Source organism: Protopterus annectens, chromosome 12.part0 (genome assembly GCF_019279795.1).
Source record: "Protopterus annectens isolate FY-2018-M chromosome 12.part0, PAN1.0, whole genome shotgun sequence".
Classification (NCBI taxonomy): domain Eukaryota; kingdom Metazoa; phylum Chordata; order Ceratodontiformes; family Protopteridae; genus Protopterus; species Protopterus annectens.
Genome location: NC_056746.1, coordinates 965,628,643 through 965,641,894, shown reverse-complemented (window position 1 = coordinate 965,641,894; position 13,252 = coordinate 965,628,643).

Here is a 13,252-nt window from a genome sequence, read left to right as displayed (position 1 = left end):
GTACACTTGTGCAAGTGTCATCTGTGATAACCTAGATGTTCTCGCATTCACAATGTCAATAAGCAAACCTTGGAAGTGGCTAAGTAGGCTATGCACAGACACACACACACACACACACACACACACACACACACACACACACACACACACACACACGCACACACGACGATACACACGCTGCACGCACACACACACACACACACACACACACACACACACACACACACACACACACACACATATACACACAGACACACACACACACACACACACACACACACACATATATATATATATATATATATATATATATATATATATGTATGGAAATACCATTATATATATTTTGCAAGAAAAACCCAGCCAAGCTAGAGTTTTCACGTTTTCACTGTATGATACCTTAAACCACCACTAATGGAGACTATGAAATATATTCAAATGACCCCTTAAGGACATAAAGTATTTCAGCTACATGGCTTCTGAATGTCCATGACTTCTTACTTTTTAGGTCTTTAGGGCTACATTCAAGCCAATAAAGCCAAGCCCCACTAGCTGTGGTCACCTTGGCAGCACAGCATGAATGGATAGTTTGTCTCTACTTCAGAAACACAGGGTCTTTTATAGGTTCATAGGTTCATAGGTGTGTACTAGGCTAATGGCTCTGGAGCCTTTACAAGCCTAGCCCATAGGATTACCCTGGCATTGTGCCACCTGACCTTATTTCCTAGTGCTTCTGTCAAGTAGTGCCACTGGAGTGATCCTCGGAGTGAATTTTCTATTTCCCATCCACTCATCAAGAGTTCTCTTGAAGAGGGCAAGTGAGGTGCTCTGCTTGACATGTATGGGAAATCTGTACCATAGTATGGGCAGTCTCTGGGTTATGAACCTGTCCTTCCAGCATGTTCTGTTGATTGTGGTAATGAGGTTGAGGTCTCTGGAGTGTGTAGTGCGGAGGGATTGGGATTTCTTTAGATGTAGCATTTCTAACAGAGCTGGGTCATGCATGGCTTTGTAAGTTAAGCAGAGATCACCTCTAAGTAGGTGATATGAGACAGAGAATAGTTGGAGTTTTTTTGACTCTGTCCATATAGGACAAGTGTTTAAGGCCTAGGATCCTCTTTGTGAGGTACTTTTGCGGCCCCTCCAGTTGTTGCAGATGTCTAGTGAGGTACATGCCAAATGGGTCATTGTACTCAATGACTGGCCTAACGAGGGAAGAGTAGCGGGAGACAATGACCTCTTTCTTCCTGGATGCAAAACCCTTAGTAATGAGATGTGCCACATAGAAAGACTTTCTGACCACAGTGGCAATGTGGTGGTCAAATGAGAGATTGCTGTCAACCTGTGTTCCCAGATCTCTTATAACACCTTCTGTGTTCAGTGGACTACCATCAATGTGGTAATTCAAGGGAAATGGATTTTTCCAAAGGGGGATGATCACACATTTTTTGGCATTGAGCTTAAGGCCATGGTTCTGACACCAGTCGTTGGTCTCATTGATGCCTTTCTGTAGGATGTCAACATCACTTGGGGAGTTAATAATAGCTCCCAACTTGCAATTGTCTGCGAACTTTGTCAGCCAGAGTCCCTTTGTGTTGGCCTGGACTTCAGAGAAGTAGATACCAAACAGGAGAGGACCCAGGACCAAACCCTGTGGGACTCCACTCGTGACTGGTCAGCAGTCTGACTTGGAGTCGACTACTTTCACACTGTGGATTCTATCTGTGAGCCAGTTTGAAACCCACCTAGTGATATAGGGGTTGATGCATAGCTTAGTGAGTTTTTCTATGATTCCTGAGGGGGGGGAATGGTATCAAAGGCCTTGGCCAGATCAAGGTAGGCTGTATGAACCACCTTGCCTTCATCCACAGCTCTGGTGACTGACTCAAAGAAGTCGACCAAGTTGAGCAGGCATGACCTACCCTTCACAAAATCAAACTGTGTAGGATCCAGAGTTTGGAGATTCCCTATATCCTTGTACATTAGGTCCATGATGATGCATTCCATAGCTTTGCATATCAGACTCATCAGGCTAATGAGATAATTCCTGGGGTCTGTAGTCACTCCTCCTTTGTGGAGAGGGATGACTGTAGCAGTGTGCCATTCAGTAGGGACAAAGCCTGAGGTGAGGCTGTGATTGAACAGGGCACACAGGTAAGTGCCAGTTCACTCTGTAGTTCATGTAGAACACAGCCAGGGATATTGTCTGGTCCCATAGAAGCTGTATACTTGGCCTTGGACAGTGCTGTTTTAACATGTGCAGAATGTAATACTGGGTGCTTGGCAAGCTACTGGTAATGTGATTGGTCCTTTGGGGGGGGGGTAAAGTTAGCACTTTATCTGTTGGTCAGTATATTGGCAATATCTGTTGGCTCAGTATAGGAGGTAGCATTGTGTAGTAGCTCAGAGCAAATCAGGATATTGCTGTGGAGATTCTTTACATAACTATATACCCAGATCTTAGAGCAAGGTAGTGTAAGCCTGGAATACACATGCACGTCCTTCTTCTGAGAGTGTTTTGCCACTTCATTGTCACGGAATGAGGTGTTTTAGGTGACAGGCCCAACTAATATGAATGGGACAGTGGTGAACCTGGTAAATTGATGCTTTGTTGCACAGAGCTGTGCAACAGTGTCCCTGAAAACTGATTAAAATGAATATATCTCTGAATGAATGAGGGCCTCTCACAGATCCCATCTAATGGCAAGTGAAAGAACAGGGCATCAAGCAAGCTGATTGTTAGAAAAATATGTATTTGAACATGTATAAAGTGCTAGTTTAAAAGCAAATGGTATATAATGCATTTTATTCTATTTACAATATGGCAATAAGAATGATTTTACATGTAATTGCTTGAAGCTTTGGAGCTGCAGTGTATTTGAACTCTGACCCTGGCAGTAGCCAGCTCAGCAAGCTTATGTTTTTCACTAATGATTATCTGCTGGGTCAGGAAAATTAAATGTATAAAGCATTGAATATTCTTATTCCTTCCTCTGAGATAATTGACCTTGTGAATGTATCAGAGATAAGACACATCTGCTAAAGTAAAAGTTGCAAGAAGAACAAAGAAGTATATTACAAGAGTGAACCGACTATTGTATTCAAGCTAGCCTGAGACCTTGGAAGAGTAACATTTACAGAAAGACATTATAACGAACCAGGTGCTTTGCAAGGCTGTATTATTCCCATGGGAAAACTTTTAAAATGTATAACATCAGCTTTTTCTTATGAATAAAATATTGTAGACCATAGTGATGTAGGTGCCCTGTGACTAACCACGTCAGTAAGGTGGGCACAACCTAAATGTAAGACTATATAAAATTGTGTATTTCCTGCATCATGTCAGACAAAACTCTGTACTTGTATGGTTTTTTGCCTCCTGGTGTACACTAGTAAACTTTTGCATCTGAGCCTCCTGTATTGTTATCATCTGTTTTTATTTAACACTGATGGACTAGTCATAGACAGAAGGAGGAATGCTTAACAGGTGATAAGAAAGCTGTGTTTCTATGGTCTTATCGGGTCCCTTCAATAATAAAGCTTTATTGGCCATCACCAAACAATGAAACAGAAGCACAGACTTTTTGTGCACCAAATGCTCATATGCTTTTGCTCTATGAATACACTTAAAAGGTATTTTACCTTTTCTGTCACTGCCCACGATTACTGCAGCTGTTAAGTGTAGCTGAATAAGTACTGTTGCATCATCGCTGTGACACTTCAGCATTAGTACAGCAGCAAAGTTATGATTCCCTGACATCACAACAAATAGTGACATTTCAATGTACAAATAAGGCATATACATATACATTAATGCCATCCCCTGTGTTCCTTCCCCGAGGCCTTGAACTATCCTAGGGTAATAGAAAGGGCTGTGGAAGACAAAACATCAGGTGATTAAGCAGTTCAACAGGTGATAGTGTTAAAATATGAATAACATCAAAGGCAGTAAACATTAAATTTTACCAGTGCCAGGCTAGCTACCCGGCGGTGTGAAATGTGGCTGTAAATGATTGTCACTGTTTAAGTGACACCTAGACCCCATGTGTAACAATGGGAAAAAAGGGTTGTGGGTGGATGGATGGATGGTTGGATGGATGAAAAAATGTAACTACTACAAGCTATGATTTACTTATTTGGGTTTTTAAGCAAGTCATATTCACTGAACACTGTTTTTTCAGACTTGCTCAAAATCACATGGCTCTAGAACAATTTAACAAGTGTATTTTCACCAAATGCAACATCAGCCAAAGAAATTGGCCAAAACTGCATTTGATGATAGAAGATCCTGAAACATGAAGAAGTTTTACATGCAGATAATTATCTCCATCCTTCCATGCCTCTGTATATCTACATACAATAACAAAATCTCTTGAGATTGCATGTTGTTGAGGGGGGATCAAAACCCCCGAACTCAACTCTGTATTGCCTAGACTGGCTTGCATTACGTTTTTTCCACACTAGTATGTGATCAAACAGACCAGTCAGTGACTTCATTGTTGATGAGCAGAAGCTACACTCCAAGCTCAGGATTGCTTTGTGTAGCCTGTGTACAGCTCAGTAATTTAACTGTCTTTAGTAACTACCTTCAAAGATGGAAGGTTTAATTCTAAAAATGTTTAACTTGCTTTCTATCAAATAAAATATGGCCCTGCTTCCATTGAATACCAGGGGTAAGATGCCTGAAACCTATAAGAATGCTACAGCTCCAGACAATTGTAAATCTAATGTTTAGGAGACTAATGGGGAAAAGGCACAGCTAGTTTGATAATTTATGTGAAAGACTGGTTCCAGCCTGCTTATTTCCTTTGCTCTAGCTTGTATTGTTCAGGAATTCTAGTAAATAGTTCTTATCTCTGTAGTACTGCAGAGCACTGTACATGACTATGAATTCAGAACATCAAAGTGACCATAAAATAGCTTTATCATATTTATTTTTTACCAGGAAGGATAACCAGAAAAGATATGCACACAATATATACCATATACATATATACATACACACACACACACACACACACACACACACACACACACACACACACACACACACACACACACATATATACACATATATATATACATATATATATATATATATATATATATATATATATATATATATTGATATATATATATATATATATATATATATATATATATATATATATATATATATATATATATATATATATATATATATATATATATATATATATATATATATATATATATATGCGTCTACTTCATTTGATCGAAAGACCATTTGACCTAAACCCATTTGATCAAAATTTCATTTAATCAAAAACCAGTATTCAAGGCATAAGACTGGGATTTGTCCCCCTCCCCAGTGTTCTGCGACCCTGGAGTTGGTATATATAGTTAGGGGTGTGTGGGGGATTGGGGGGGTTTAAAAGAAGAAAATAAAACAAAAAGTACAGATTTTAAATGAAAATAGGTGGGGGGGCTTTGCTCCCCAACCCCCCAATGTGGGAAGCTGTGCCCCCACACTCCCTCTAACTATATGTACCAACTCCAGTGTCACACTATATTGGGGAGGGGGACAAATCCCTGTTATTTACCTTGAATACTGGTTTACTATCAAATGAAATTTCGATCAAATGGGTTTAGGTCAAATGGTCTTTCGATCAAATGAAGTAGACCCATATATACATATATTTACACATATACATGGATAAAGGGTCTACGTTGATATGTCTAAACTTGTTAAGTCTAAGTTAAATACTTCTAAAGCTGTTTAATCTAAAGCAAATAAAATAATGAAACATTTAAAAAAGAAAAAAAAATTTTTGCAGAGGGCTGCACCCCCACATCCCCTTCTAATTGTATTTTCCAGCTCCGAGAATGAACAACAGTGGAGAAAATGGCAAATTTCTGTAGCCCACTAAGTGCAATCTTGGAATGAACGCCCATATTGCAGTATACCTATAGCTGTGTAAGTTACTCTAAGTGTAAGTCACAGCAGCACAAGAAACACTTTATCGTAAAACTAAATGCATGTTGTCAAAAATACATTATTCAATTAAATGAACATCAGTGTAATGCTTTATAACTAAAATAGCACACTTAACAGTGCATTCATGGCGTTATAAAATCAACAGTGAAACCACACAGTATGCAATGACTCCTCTCCCTTAACACCTGTATATTTCAAAGGAGTTATGCTAATGACTACTAAATGCAACCCTAATGAGTACTGCTTTGTTGTTTTCTGGATAAATTTATGCTTTTTAGCATGACGTGAAAGGTGTAACAGTATAAACAAAAAATTTGGTTGGCTGCAAAATAAATATAATTGTAAATCTAACAAATCAAAGAACAACAAACCAAAGAAGGGATTAACTCTCCTGCATCCAAGTATAAAAATACTAATAAAATATAAAATGTCCACATGCAGGTAGAGAAAACAGCCGAAAAATCCACAGTCCCTGTCACTTCAATTACGAGTTCCAATTCCAGTAGGGTATAAAAAGTTATTTATTCAGCTAGCAAAAGTTAGCTCTTTCACCAAAAAGGCTTTCTCAAACTACAAAGCTGCCATTTAAAAACATCATTTAAATATGTGAAAAACAAAGCTGATAGGTTCAAAGTTAATTAATTAGATATGCTAAATACTGCATCATTGATTCATTTAAAATGGTATGCATTCATTATAACCTATACATACAAAGAGTCACAAACCACACTAAAACATTTAAAATATACAATACCCTAAATATACAAATATATAATATATATATATAATAAATATAAATAAAAATATAATAAATAAAACCAAAAATTAGTGTCTAAAAAGTCTTCTCTTTTTTAGAAGTGGTTTCACTTGTGTTTTGTCATTTAGTCCAGGCTTCTTATCTGCTCTCAGCCTGACTATCCATCTGAGCTCAGTCTCTTGTAAGCGAGCATCTACATCCCCACCTCTAATATCTGATAGGACATGTTGCATGACACTAAAAACAAAATAATGTTCAGCACCCATACTTTTAACATGTTTTGCAAGTGCATTATGTTCGGACCCAATTCTAATGCTATAAACATGTTCCCTGATGCGCTCCCTAAGCTGTCTGCACGTCTTGCCTACATAGAAAGACATGCATGAGACGCACCGGGCTAAGTACACCACATTTGTAGTTGTACAGAATGTGTTGGTCCTAAATTCATAAACTATCCCAGTAATGGCTGATATTATATGTTTATTTATATTTATTATATATATATATTATATATTTGTATATTTAGGGTATTGTATATTTTAAATGTCTTAGTGTGGTTTGTGACTCTTTGTATGTATAGGTTATAATGAATGCATACCATTTTAAATGAATCAATGATGCAGTATTTAGCATATCTAATTAATTAACTTTGAACCTATCAGCTTTGTTTTTCACATATTTAAATGATGTTTTTAAATGGCAGCTTTGTAGTTTGAGAAAGCCTTTTTGGTGAAAGCGCTAACTTTTGCTAGCTGAATAAATAACTTTTTATACCCTACTGGAATTGGAACTCGTAATTGAAGTGACAGAGACTGTGGATTTTTCGGCTGTTTTCTCTACCTGCATGTGGACATTTTATAATTGTAAATCTGCTTGCAGATACAGTTGACCAATTATTTATTTGACTCAAACCTCAGAAGATAACCAGCAGTACCCCTAACAAAATTATAGTAATTCAGATACACTTTCCCTCTCTTAGTAATTACTCACTTGTAATATTTACACTGGCCACGACTTACCCAGACACCTTCCACCCCTAATGTAATTCCTTCAGATTAACAATACACTCAGGGCACCTCAGACATGCCACCAGCCACCTTTCTTCCATGTTAAACAACCTGTTAAAATATTATTTCCAAATCATGTCCAGGCTTAAGAAGACCAATCCTAATGAACTGATGACTAAGGAACTCAAGATCCTTTTTAAGCACAGAGATGCAGTTTTGCCTTATTGGAAAGCAGACTCCCACTGCTGCATTCAGAGAAAAGTTATTTTCTCAAAGATTGAAAATAAGAAGCAAAAAAAAAAAAAAAAAGAAGAAGAAGAAGAAAGAAATAGAGTGAGAGAGGCTAAACAACTTCTGTTTGACCAATCCCCTTAAGTTCTGGAAAAAAATAAGTGCTGTGTGATGTAGCAAGAAAATGCCAAAAGGCACTTCATCATACTACAGCATAATACATAAGAGTAAATGATCTGCATAACCTCACCTCCTGCTAATAACCAGACATCCCCAAGTAAATGTATATCAGTTAATTCTTTCTCTGTTTCACTTCAAAAAAATAAAATAATCTCCATGACTACATAAGCCTCAAGTATATCACCTCCCCGATAATGATCCTACCAAGATGTGATGACTTCTGCCTGTGGTTTATTAAAATCTGCAAAAACTATATTCTAAAACCACTCCACCATATTCTTAACCTTTTGTTCATCCAGCACTCATATGCCAGTCCCTGAAAAAAACATTTTCCAAACTCCATGGGTGACTTTTGGCTAGTCAATTTCCCCTAATACAATGAACAGGAAACTGTTCAATGGGGGTTTTAGTGAGGCTTGTAAATGGCTGCAGACTGATTGCCAAGTAATTACCTGTGAACCTATGAATGACTGCCATATAAATAACTGATGGCATCCTCCAGAACAGTGACAAGGGTTACCTCACAGGCGCAATATTTTTGACCATACCAGTGCTGGGAATCTTGGTAATCACCGCAACTTTAATCAACCATAGACATGGCTAATTTAAGGGTATGGGTAATAGAATGGTTCTCTAATTACTTCCTATACAAATATTTATGTGCAAACGATTAGATTATCCATATTAAGTGCTGCTTCTCTGAACCTAGTTGTGCTGAACAGTAGAGGTCTGGCACTCCTGCACTCTCTCCATCTTCATAGAACCCTCTCCCCACTGACTTTCCTAATATCTAGATAATTCTATGTGCCAACTAAATGATCATTTACCATATTTCCCTCATTCCACTTATCTAAATAGAGTTAGACTTTGGAAGTCTATCTTTATGGCTATTTAAAGTACAGTTGCTTAACACCAAAAAATGATTTTAGTTGCAAAAAACAGGGTCAGACCCTTTCACAACTACAAAACTATCAATTGACCCTATTTGTACCTCTCTTAAACCACCCAAGACCAGTCACATATCTGAACATTACATCCAACAAACTAAAGCTAAAGGATAACATTCTGGGTCTGGGAAATTTTTACTTTATCTACTCAGGCAGAAGGAATTCAGCAGACAAAAGGCATGTTGCTAACACAACTTGAATGTAGCCTTCTACTCATAGCATTTTACAACATTGCATCACTAGAACACACAACAAGTAAAATGTGCAGGATCTTCACTTTACTTCCCAGAAGTGAACATCGTTGCACAGTGCTCATGATATCTAAATGGCTCCCACACATAGAAAGGGCAGATATCCTTCTGAGGTAATATGATTTAAGGTGAATGCCAATCATTCCTTCCCAGTAGATGTCCCCATGGACATACTCACACTTCCGTGTATAATTGCAGATCTCTGTAAATCATGCCATTAGCCTGCAATTAGTCCATTATAAAGTATATGTAAAGCACAGCTAAGTGCATGCCAGGAGCACAAACTTAGAGTGTACAAAATCACTAAATAATTCCAAAACAAAGATCCAGCACTCAGATATTCTTTAAATAATTTATTTCACCCGGTGGTACATCTCTCATCCCACAACAGATCCAGTAACCAGGGTTTCACCCAAAGCCTTTCTCCAAAACCCAGTTCTTTTTCTTGTCAGGGCACAATAGGGGCACAGTAGCTAGCTGGTGAGGCATGTCAGACGTGAAAAAAACACCATACTAATAAAATATAGAGTGTATGATACATGGTAACAACTCATCCATAATCCACTGTTAAAAACAAAAGACCATTTACCTACAAAAAAACAGTGAATGACATAATCTTACATATCCTGCCAATATTTACAAAACAGAAAAACTAATTTATTATGCTCAAGGATTATGATTTACATGAAGTGTTGATATGCTACAGTGTAACAAGTCAAGTGTGTAGCTACCAATACAACAGAAAAGTTCATGGACAAAGACGTTTGTGCCTTAGTAGAAGTAGAAATGCCATTGACCCAAATTCAGTAATTATTCTTTTATGTTCTGCATTGCAAGGAAATTATTTTTAAACAAATACAGCACATTTTGCCAATCTTCAAGGTAAAACACACATCTTCTGTCAAAGGCAGCAGTTAATAGCAAAGTAGTTTAAATGTTTGTTAAAGATCTTTGAAGTAGAAGCAAGACTGGTCAGGTAATAGCTCCTAGATCACAATGATAGTTTTCACGCCTCGGGAATTGAGGTGCACAGAGACATAATAACATAACCACTTCATGATACTGATACATTAAAATAGTGTACAAACATATAATGAAATAAACAAGATATAGTGGCAATCATAAGTTATTTATTTTTACTTTTTGATTGGGTTAGTCCCACTAGGCCAATAGTCTCTTTTCAGGGGAGACCCAAGGTGGTATTCATACTGACTGGAGGAAATTTGGCCAGATGTTAGAAAAACAACTTCTGGGCACAGAAAATAGATGCTTTCAACCTGACTGCAGTCTAAACTGAAGTACGCTTATTTATTTATTTTTTAATGCCATGAAACGCACGCTACACAAGGAACAGAACATTATAGCAAGCATATGTGTCCACCTGCCATCTTGTGGCTAAACTTATTATTACACATAACTGAAAAAAAAAAAAAAAATATATATATATATATATATATATATATATATATATATATATATATATACACACACACACACACACACACACACACACACACACACACACACACACACACACACACACACACACACACACACACACACACACACACACACACACACACACACACACAGTAGTTGTTAATGTACATATGTCTTGCATACCCAGTCACCAAACACTACTTAAGTCAACTCCCTTTGGAATCTAAAATCTACAGACTTGTTTATTGTGAGTGGCTTTGTCATAGCATCAGCAATCATTTTATCAGTTTCACAATATGAAAGCACAATCACTTGTTTATTTTCTTACTGAAGTCGCTTGTGGTTCAGTGTCGTCTCTTTATCAGTTTTTGAATTGTCTGCAATAATTTCTATTTCTGTGTAGCTTTGTTCTTGTTTTTCTTGTGACACGGATGTAGATTTTTCCTCAGACTGAACAGTTTGTTTCAGTTTCCGAAACTTTGAACACACACACAGCTTTCATCAACAATCACACTTCTGCTGACTGTTACCTTGTTTGTGTCTGGATGTAGAATTCTGTATCCTTTTTGAGACTCACCGTAACCCACAAGTATATCTTCCTTTGCACATGGATCCCATTTTGCATGTTTTCCTTTGGAATGTGCACATAGGTTTTACTTCCAAAAAATTTGATGTGTTTCATATCTGGTTTCTTTCTGTTCCACAGTTCATATGGAGTTTTCTCTTGTTACTTTTGTGGATGGTGCAGTGATGTAGTTGTAGCATTGTTGCCTCACAGTAAGAGGTTCTCTGGTTCGATACTCAGCTGAAGTGCCTTCTGTGTGGTGTCTGCATGTCCTCTCTGTGTTTTTGAGGATTTTCTCTAGATACTTCTCCCCCGTTGCAAAGATGTGTCTGGAATGTTTTTCCCTGGGCCTCTGCTGAAAATTGGCTTCATTCCATGTCAAACTTTCCTGGTAAAAAAATGTTAAATAAATACATTTTTCCTGGCAAGCAATTTTGGAGATAGCATGCAGTCATGATAGCATCTCCCCTGTATGTGCTTCGCATATCAGCATCGAAAAGCATGCTCCTTCCGCTCTCACAAAGAGTCCAATTATTCTCTCTGCAGCCCCGTTTTGTTTTGGGTTATATGGTACAATGGTCTTGAACATAATTCCATGTTTTCTGAGAATGGCTTGTGTTGTGCCACTTGTTTGTTCAGACCCATTGTCTGTACATAGCACTCTGGGCATTCTGCCAAATGTAATACTTACTTGAGCTAGATACTGTTCTAACTTTGCTGGCACTTCATCCTCATTGTGCAGCAGGTACAGTGTGGCATACCTGGAGAAATCATCAATGAAACTAAGAAAATACATCTTCTTTCCTGGAGTCATGTTTTTCATTGGACCACAAAGATCTGAATGAAGTCCAGAGGTTTTTGAGCTCTGCTGTTGCTCTGCTTTGGAAAAGGCTTTCTCGTCATTTTTCCCTTAATGCAGCTGGTGCATTTCATTATTTGATCACAATGGCTAATTTGTTACACCACTTGCGTAGTTAGCCTCACCTCTTTTCTTTATTGTGTCAGGACTTCTGTTCCCAAGACGTCTGTGCCAAGAGTGAATGCAGTTTGAATGCTTTTCCTTTTTGGCTGTGTTAACCATTTCACTGCAGTTCAGCTGATACAGTTCATCTGTGATTTTGGCCTTTGTGAGTAAGCAATCCCCTTTTGTGATGATACAGCTGTCACATTGGAAAGTCACTACATTGCCTTGGTTTTCAAGCGTCTTCACTGATAATAGGTTACCTCAAGATCAGGCACATACAGAACATTTCTCATGTCTATCTTTCTGGTGATATTCTGAGAGACAGGTCAGTAAATAAAACCATCTCCAATTCCTTGTGACTTTATTACCTGCCCTTTAGCTGTGGTGATATGTTCTGTTTTGCTTTGATCGAGCTGAGTGAAGAAATTTCTGTCATTGGTCATGTGACTTGTAGCTCCTGAGTCAACACAACATGCCTGTACAGAGGAGGTGCCACATTTGGACTCCAGTCCATGCTCAATGTCTGAAGTGACATCTGTGCTTCTTTGACATTCTTAGCTTGTTGTAATTTAGATTGTCTTTGCATTCTATCTTTCCAGATTCTGCAATCTGCCTTTAAGTGCCCAGTGTTTTTCTTGGACACAAAGAATTTATGTTTCTAGCTGTATATTACTGTTTTTATTTCTGTTTTTTATCTTTAAAGCAGCCACTGCACTAGACGTACTTTCATTGTTTATGGTTTCTGTCTTGCACTTGTATTCACCCACAAGCTTGCCTTTAACATACTATAATGCCAGCTTGTCATCTGGACGTTCATCAAGTGCTGTAACAAGTGTCTCATAACCTATTGGTTGACCACTAACTAAAAGTGCTACAATGTTAAAGATTTTATATACTTCCCAATACCTCTCAGCCTTTCAACCATTTCTAAGG